Raw genomic sequence first — 9,288 nt, forward strand, 5'->3', positions numbered from 1 at the left:
TATACCACAGCATATGGGCCATATCTGGTATACAGACAGAGTCCAGTGTGTTTCTCCTCAAGAGCACAATTGGCACAAACCAGAATTAGGTACCCAAGCTAGATTTAGACCAGAGCAGGTTCAGTTCCGAATTTTGTTGAGATTCAGGTCAGTTCCAGCACATAATCAGTACAGTACCAAAGTGACTCCAGATCAGATCTGGCCCAAATACAAAAAGCACTATTTGGCACACTAAATGGTGACTTTTAATCAACTAATTTATCTGGTCCAGATCAAGGCCACAGTAACCATGGGTCTCAGCCTCAAATTTAGACATGACAAAAGGGGCTAACTTCAGTCTCTTCTATTACAAGTTAAGGAGAGAAAAATAAATATGGATAATAATTTTCAATATTTTACTCCAATAGATTCATGGACTAACGATGGTGAAACATAACAAATTAATGTATACAATTTTAATCGTAACAGAATATTTTGACTGTTCAAATAGCCAATAACATGGCTTTCAGTGTTGTGCGCGAGCTAGTTCAAAAGAGCGCGTTTATTGAACAAGCTCATTTTTCTAAGAACTGTGAACTTAACATACCATATATACTCGCGTATAAGTTGGGTCTTGAAACCCGAAAAATCAATCATAGAACCCGACTTATACACCCGTTCAAAAATGCAACACTTAATTTTTTTTTTTTACATCTTCTTGCTTCCTCCAATCTTGTATCACTTTCTTAGACACAGCAAATTTTGTTGCTGCAGCGCAGTTACCAATTTCTTTCGCCACTTCAATGACTTTTAATTTAAAACAAGCTTCATATTTTCTTCTGATCGAACGCTCCATCGTAGATAAGGGATGCTCTTACAATAAGGGTGTAGGAGGGTGTGAGATACAAAAAACACAACAAACGTCGCTTTGGAGTAGTTCATGTATTACCGTGTGGTCACGTAGGCACAATAAATAGAAAAAAAAGGCAGTGTGCTCCGTGGTTACTCTCTCAGGTGGGCGTAATCTCTTGGACCAATAGTGTGAGTTTTCTGCTTCGACTTATAAAATATCAAAAATTATAATGTAAGATCAAGCCCCGACTTATCCACAGGAGAACTTAAACGTGAGTATATACGGTATTTTCAAGTGATGAACTTGAACATGAACTAGTTAAGTTTTATGTGACATTCTGGATCTGGTTTAGGTCCAGATTAAACATTTTGCCTTACCCTATAATGTAGGAGTGGAGCCAGATTAGCACAAATAGTGGATTTTACAAATATTTATTTTGTATACATTTTTTGCCATTTATTTGTTTTCAGAAAAAATAATGTAAAATCATATAGTCACTGTCTGTGTCTGACTGCTTGTGCTTAAGCTACACCCCCGCTGACATGAGCACATGGTGAAGCTCTGCTTTTGCATTTAGGAAAATGTTGTACTTCGCGAGGCCACTTTATATTTTTCCCCATTGGACATGCAATATGTGACACGAATTTTGACCAGCAGCGTATAATAGGTTAGTTCACCTACATTCTGGTTGCGCAGTCACCATTTGTGTCACATGGTTGGAAATAGAGTGGTAATTTATATGTATACTTGCATCTATTTAATTTCTTTTTTGACCCGGAGGATATTAGCGTATATGGTTATACATGTCTGTTGCTGGGTATAACTCAATAAAGTGTATTTAAATAAAAAAGCCTTCATAATTATTGTATTTTATTCAAGAACACTGTAACAGCCTAATTAAGGCATGCAAAATTGGAAAAAGTAAACTCATGGGTCATTTATTCTCACTCCTTCAAAAATACGAAATGAACTGAACATGAACTAGTTCAAAATTGAAATGGTAAACTATGAATGTGAATGTATTAATTTTAATCTGTGTGAACTGAACTTTGAGCTAGTTCTTGTGATGCATGAACTTGCACAACACTGATGGCTTTAATATAGTAACATAAAATGAATACACCTACTTAATAGTGTACGCTGTAAGTACACAAAGCAGTAACCACATGAACTTCAGAACAGGTATCCATCTGAAGCTAAGCATGTTTGGGCCCAGACAGTACTTGGAAGGGAGACCAACCACGAAAAGCTTGGGTTGCTCCTTGAAGAGGTGTTGGCGAGGCCAGCAGGAGGCACTTACCCTGTAGTCTGGTTGTGGATCCCAGGGTCCCAGTGCAGTGACAGGACCACTGTGCTGTAAAAATGGTGCCATCTTTCGGATGAGATGTAAAACCAAGGTTCTTAATCTCTGTGGTCAAAAAAGATCCTTGGGCATCCTTCGTGAAGAGCAGGGGGAATTCTAATGTCCTGGCTAAATTGCCTTGCACGGCCTAGTCATTCTGGCCCCCTAATAATCCTCTGTGTCTAGTCAGCTAGCTACCTCTCACCCCTTCACCAGCAAACAGGTAATGTGTAGTGAGCGTCCTGGTACAAAATGGCTGCTGTCGCTTCATCCAGGTGGATGCTGCACATAATTGGTGGCTCTCTACTCACTTTGTAAAATGCTTTGAGTAAAAAGAAAAGTGCCATATAAATGTAAAGAATTACTATTATTAAATAAGGCAATGTGACCAAATTAAAAGCTAAAACAAGCCATAAACTGTAATTACTAAAGTGCCCGCTTACAATCGTTCTGATTCAGAATGTTTTGCTGTCTACACTCTCCTCAAAGAGCTCCTTGTGATCACAACCATGGTAAGATGCCAAATTGAACTAACAAATGGCATGTTTATTAATGTCCATTTTATTGGGTTTAGCTGGCATATGACTCTGGCACATTGCATCCAAAGGCAAACACGGAAAAATAGTTACACATCAAACAGTAACATTTGAGGCACCTTCCACAATAAAAGTCATGGTGATGTAAAGGTTAGCAGTGTTGCATGATGGCCACACAGAAAGGACTTTTTTAAATACTGGACAGACAAAATGTGACACGTGATAGAAACGCAACGGTGCTTAATTTAAGTAAACCCCTTTTTAATACAGATCAATCAAGCATATAGTATACACCGATTATAACATGTACTGGGGAGCCCATCAAGATTTCTTAACAGAATACAGAAATATTGACAGGAATTCTTTTGTGTGGTCAAATTAATGAAATATTTTTAATATATGTTAGTATTATTTAATTTTTATTTGTAGGTTGGATTTAAAATTCTACACTTAACTACTCATTTTTTAAAACATGGTTCTATGTTATAAATACATAAAAAATTAATATACACTTCTAGTGCCCCGTCATTAGATTGGGAGGCTCTGGGTTTTCTGTGTGCTCGGGATGAGTGGAGGTGTTAGAGAGAAAGATCTGGAAGTCTCCACTCCAACTCTCCTGCTTTTCCATCATTAAAAATTCTTTGACCTTGAGTGAAGCATTAAACTATTTGTCTTTCTGTTCTGTGTAATTTATGGCAGACTTCCCAAAACATAAGCACCACGCCATGCATCTCCAATGAGGCTGCCGTGCTCATATTCATTGGTTTTAGTTAAATATTGTATTTTATGTCCAAACATGAGTGAATAAATGACATCCAAATTAAAATCCAGCATTTTCATGCTGTGTTAAGTCTATTAACTAAAAAATGCCATGTGCCAGAGAACTTTGAGCCCTGTAATATTTTGGGCTCTATCTTGAAATAATAATATTCAAAATATTAACAAGATAAGGGGAAATATCAAGTGTAATATATTAAGAGGATTAGATTACTTTGATATAATTGGACTTTTTCATGCTTAACACATAACGAGGGTTTTAGAGACCATCTGCCTGAATATCCACTTTTCTTTCACCAGATTATTTTCTTAGCAACGTTGTGAACAACATTATTTGCAATAACCCACACAGGTGGTGCAGTGGTAGCACTGCTGTCTCGCAGTAAGGAGATCACGGGTTCGCATCCCTTGTCCTCTCTGCATGGAGAGTGCTTTGAGTAGTGAGAAAATCACTATATAAATATTATTAATGATGGTCCATATGACACACTTGGATCACATATCAGTTAAACTTGATGTGGTGATTGGCATTCCGGATTTTTTTTCTAAATGATTGCAAAAAAAAAAAAAAAAATCTGAATATTCCTTCTCAGAATTAATCATGAAGTTCGACTTGTTTGTTACTGCAGTTCAAACCCATAGACATTAACAGTAACACTTTAGTTTAGGTATCCATTACAAGCAGTTATTAATGTTACAAAACATATTATAAGCCTTTTAAGGATGATTTAAAGCCATGAAACATGACGGTAAAAATTTTCATGAGTTATTTTACCCATTAATTTATTATTATAAATAGCATAGTTAACAAAATGTTTATAGATTGATAACAGCTGGTTTACAAAAGGTACCTAAACCTAAGCATATCCCCATCAACTTTGTATTAATAATGTATGCTGGAGAAAATAGAAATGCACCAAATGCAAGGTCTAAAAAAGCTAATATAATGGCAAGTACTTTTGCAACTCTTTTTATTGTGCAAGGAATTTTTACTATAATTGTAGGCCATTGTTAAGCATCCATTTATTTATTTATTATTTAATTTGTATTAATTTGAAGAAAATAACTTGCATACAATCAAGTTGAAAGTATACAACAAATGACTTCATAGTCAAACTAGAAAAAAGCATTTAAATATTTTTGTCTAAATGTAGTCCATTACATAACAAACTTCTTGCAACTGTGAAACTGACCATAGCAGTGCAAATCAGGGATAGGGCACTTCTGTAAACACATGGTTAAACCTGTATTTCTACAAAAAACGGTTAAGGAGTATATACCACTGCTAATACTCCAGACAAGCACAAATAATTGCATATATAGTATATACAGATGTAGTGCATAGAATATATACTGTACATGTGAAAAATAATTACTGAGAAAAAAAACACGCTTATTTCATGATTTATAAGCTCATGTCATGCTATCACTTAAAACTACAGCTGATTCAGAAGCATGTTTATCAAATGAGAAGACATTTAGATTTGATACTCTTTCTTCTGTTCCAGATAATTGCCATTTAATGTACAGATGTGGGCTCATTCAATTATGTACAGAGTACAATAAATATTGAACATTAATGAAGTAAAATCAAAGTGGTTATTTTAAATAAGACTGAACTGGAAGGTGCAGAAAGTTAAGCTTCATAATCCATACCATGTTGTTCTTCGTCAAGGCAGTGGTTGATTATTTCAACCAAATGTCCAAATTATTCACTTCCTCCAGTGAGCCCAAAGGAAGCTGATGACTGGTGAGGGGAAGGCACCTCAGATAGATAGACAGATAGATAGATAGATAGATAGAGAGAGAGAGAGAGAGAGAGAGAGATTGTGGTGCTGACTGAGTTGGTGCACCGGTGGTTAAGATCGTGGTGATGATTGGTAAAGTGGTGGCATCTGAGGTCCAGGTCACTGTTGAGATTTTGAAGGTCTTGTCAATTAAGTTTTATCAGGTATAGCTTTGTGTTCACTTTCACAGTCACTGTCACCATAGTAGTGATTGTTCACACAAGATTAAATGTGCACATATTATGCAAAATAAAAACATCATACATTAAAAGAATACAAATCAGAATTGTATTAGGGTTATCTTCACCCTTTCTATATTCTCCACATTGTCTGAATCTAAATCTGATGTTTGACAGGTCAGAGACTTCTTCTTGCCGTGCAGACATGTACTCACCTAAAAGAATTAGGTCAGATAATGTAAATAAAGTTTAATTCCACATTATTGCTTGTGAGGTTTCTTAAATCACTAATACATTAACCCAATTTAAATTGTATTTACTCTTAAGCACATTAAAAAAACAGGAATAAACACACCTGTGACTGGGTAGCAATTAATGTTAAATGTCAAAAGAAGATAGAAGAAATATTAATTTTCCAACATGAATTTAAAAAGATTGGGTTTCTGTTCGGAAAAAATTGGGCACTAGAGACGCATGTTAATGCAAGGTGTAAACTGGTACTTTACTTCTCATACACTAGTGGTTCCCTCAAACATCAGTCTAAAGGTTAGTGGAAATGAGACAGAGAAATCAAATGAACACAACAGGAAAGCAAGACTTCTAACAAACATCTGTTGCTTTTCTAAATTAAACCATTGCAAGAAAGCAGAAGACCATGTCTTTTGGACTTTCAGATTTGATCACTGAATATTCACATTACAGTAACAAGGATGCAGATTGGTACAGATCTTGAGCAATTCAACTACCATAAGCCTTTATTACTCTAATACCACATTTGGCCCAGTCTGGGTCTGGTGCCTCAGCATATCTTGCTGCTTTGTTGAGTCTCTGATCGTTTTAATAGCTTAGCCAATAGATTGTACCCTTATTGTACCAACAAACTCATTTACTCAAAAATGCTATTTACTGTACATAAAACAAATTAACGGTCTGATTTTAGTAGTTTTGAGAATGAAGTAAATGTATTGCCAAAAGAAAACCCACTATGAGGCAGAACTGTTCACATTTGACTGATGGTTGACACCATGTCTCTTATGTCTGAGTGGATATAACATTTAATTAGGAAATCTGACTTAAACAGATACATAAAAAGACAGAGTTCTCCGAGATCACCTTGTATATAACATTGACTTGATCACGGGATTCAATAAGTTTGTATATCATGCAAATATCTTTTCTTAAGATGATGGCTTTGTCTTCTATGGAAATTGTAATAGCCTACAACTCACAACAAATTTGGTGGTACTGTCTGTGTTTCAAAAGCCCTTCTGAAACATAATGTAGTTCTGTCAGGCTTTACTGCCAGACCAGTGGAGGTACAAGCAGTTTGCTCAGACGATCCTTGAAGAGTCTCAGCAGGTGGATGGTCAGGTATTCTAACAGGTTTCTTAACCCTTTACAAGTGGGTTTAACAAGGGAAAAATAAAAATCAGTGCAAACAAGCCATTCAATATCCAGAGGAAGAAGGATTAAACAATGTTCATTATATACAAGCAGATCTTTGCCATCACTGTCACCAACATGGTTAACAAATAATCCTTCAAACAAACCAAATGCATATAATCAACTGGAAACTGTGATATCATAACAATGTTTGTTTCTTGAAAAATATGTAAGCCACATAGTTGCTGTTCTCCATAAAGTTGTTTGTGAAAATTACTCATTTGTTCTGAGTGTGCAGTTGGTCAAAGGAACATTTATTCTGTTGTTGACATACTGCCCTCACTGTGCACATTTGTCACATCCCTGATATCTATTATGTGCTTTTGTGTTGTTTAAAAAAGCCCTGGCAGGTGCATCACAGACAATGGAATCTACTTTCAGAGAGAACTGTTTGCCATAAAAGAAAAAGCACTTTCTAATTCTTTTAACTCTGCATCCAAAACTTTCATAAAGTCCTCAGCTGACTAGATTATTTGGTCCACAAAATGACAGGCTCAAAGTCCCAAAATAGGTCAAAGCTGAAAAGCCATTGCTTTTAAATAAGGGCAATCCATTTGCATTGATTTGCAACTTCAAGGTAAAAGCTTCTGGGACTGAGTGTATGTTGTCTGAAAGTGTTTTCTTAATGGAAGCAAGGATAGCAAAATAGTAATAATGCCCACCAAATAGAATACCCACTTTTATTATTGAGGAAAGTTCTTGTATCCTTTAGGCATTAAAATGACGACATTTCAACAACCCTAAAAGTGCTGTTAGAGCAACAGGAGAAATTCAAAAGGTTATAGCCCACATACAGATACTGTTACTGAGGCTACATGGCTCTTCTAAAATCTCACCAGAATGCTGATACAAATCAGACTCATCCTCAGAAAAGTCTGCAGACTGAGAGCAAGCAAAAGAGTCTGTCTTTCTGTTTATATCAATGCCCACTTCTGGCACTTATTCACTGTTTACAATGTCTTTTGTTCTGCCCTTTCCTCATTCCCAGCATTCTCTTTTTCTACCTTATCTCAACTCTCAATGTCATTTTGCTCTACCTTCTCCTTATTTCCCTTTCTCCATTCCTAATTATGAATGCAGTTCTTCCTCATTTGTTGGAGTCACCTGTCAAAGTCTTGGAGTGCTTACCGTCTTAGGGTGAACCTGAGACCACTGCATAATCAGTTTCTCACTGATGACTATCACAATAGATAGCAGAAAAAAAAAAAAAATTATATATATATATATATATATATAAATAATATACCAATATAACTATAGCTTATCATGTTATTGTAATATTTTGGATGTGTTTATTTCTGTGTACTCTTCTTACTGGTTGGCATAAATACACTCCTAAAAATAAAGGTACCAGAGTGGCTCTTCAGGGTGATGCCATAAGGGAACAATTTTATTGTTTCCAAAAGACCCATGCATATGAAGGTTCCAAAAAGGTCCATTTATTTATTTAGTTCTGTAACCGGCTCCATAACTAGGTGGTAACAGCTTTGTAAAATATCAATGGCTCATGATTTTAAAAGTACTTTTGCTGCATATGTCCAATAACACAAGGTAAGTACAAGATTTCTTAATCTGTTAGTGTCCTGCAGCTTACCATATACTAAAGATTTTTAGTTTTGTTCTACATATTAGGAAGTATTCCAAGCCCAAAGAACCAAATTCAAATGCAACGAACCCATCCTAGAATGAAATGGTTCTTTGTCAAGCAATGGTTCTATGAGGAACCACACATCATTAGAGAACCATATAGTGCCATTAAAGAACTATTGTTTTTAAGAATGTACTCTGATAAAAAATCTGATCTAGCTAAAAAACAAGTTTACATTATTTTCTCCAAACAGCACCTACTGTATAAGAGTTGTTTAAGGATGGGCTGTACACCAAAACCACTGAATATGTACTATGGTGCAAAACATAAATATCATATGTCTTATATGCCAAATGGTTAGTTTAAAGTAAATTTAATAAAATCACAAAAATTGTAATCTTTCCAGTTCTGCAATAGAATTACACATAATAAATTATACAGATAATCTATAAACATAATTATATACTACTATTATCATTAAACACTACTGCCTTAGCATAGAAATCAAAGGAAAAAACAGGCAAGTTTTGGATTATCTTCAGAAACCTAAAAATATTCTTCTACAATTATTTAGTTATGGAAATACTTCTTTGTTACATTTAATGCCTCTACATGACATTATCTTTTTTGCCTTTTGGTTAATGTTATGAACACTGGTATAAGATGCATATTCTAAAAAACAAAAACAAAGAGGCCAAGAGGTATGGCCAGAAATGAACAGTGAATAGGGAATGGGAAAATTAATATCTGAGACTGGCAAAAGGTATTTTTCTTTAGGATAGGTGTTAGGAGAATTCAGTCCTA

The sequence above is a fragment of the Erpetoichthys calabaricus genome, chromosome 6 (assembly GCF_900747795.2).
Source record: "Erpetoichthys calabaricus chromosome 6, fErpCal1.3, whole genome shotgun sequence".
NCBI classification, from domain to species: Eukaryota; Metazoa; Chordata; class Cladistia; order Polypteriformes; family Polypteridae; genus Erpetoichthys; species Erpetoichthys calabaricus.